This window comes from Sapajus apella, unplaced genomic scaffold (genome assembly GCF_009761245.1).
Source record: "Sapajus apella isolate SASKATOON/1434 unplaced genomic scaffold, GSC_monkey_1.0 scaffold9334, whole genome shotgun sequence".
NCBI classification, from domain to species: Eukaryota; Metazoa; Chordata; class Mammalia; order Primates; family Cebidae; genus Sapajus; species Sapajus apella.
The window spans coordinates 1,882-2,488 of NW_022446255.1; the positions used below are offsets into that span (position 1 = coordinate 1,882).

The 607-nt window shown below is 46.1% G+C and overlaps 1 pseudogene across 1 annotated transcript; it reads left to right on the top strand.

Moving 5' to 3' along the window:
• Positions 1-66: 66 nt before the first annotated feature.
• On the top strand, positions 67-408 carry LOC116548296 (annotated as a pseudogene). The gene has a single exon (XR_004267381.1). The product of XR_004267381.1 is annotated as an anaphase-promoting complex subunit 13 pseudogene (transcript).
• The last annotated feature ends 199 nt before the right edge of the window (positions 409-607 follow it).

The window sequence follows — 607 nt, forward strand, 5'->3', positions numbered from 1 at the left end:
AAAAAAAAAAAAAAAAAAAAAAAAAAAAAAAAAAGAAATTAGAAAAGCAGGATGCTGAGGGAGTGGCCGCAGGAAGCGTCAGCCGCTTGTGCTGGATAGCGAATTTGACAAGATCAAAGCTGCAGGAAAATGGACAGTGAGGTTCAGAGAGATGGAAGGATCTTGGATTTGATTGATGATGCTTGGCGAGAAGACAAGCTGCCTTATGAGGATGTCGCAATACCACTGAATGAGCTTCCTGAACCTGAACAAGACAATGGTGGCACCACAGAATCTGTCAAAGAACAAGAAATGAAGTGGACAGACTTAGCTTTACAGTAACTCCATGAGAACGTGCCCCCCATTGGAAACTGACACTTGGCTCCTTTCTTGCTGACGAATTTTCTAAAAGTACACAGATAAAAAATGTTTTGTTGGCCGGGCGCGGTGGCTCAAGCCTGTAATCCCAGCACTTTGGGAGGCCGAGGCGGGTGGATCACGAGGTCAAGAGATCGAGACCATCCTGGTCAACATGGTGAAACCCCGTCTCTACTAAAAATACAAAAAATTAGCTGGGCATGGTGGCGCGTGCCTGTAATCCCAGCTACTCAGGAGGCTGAGGCAGGAG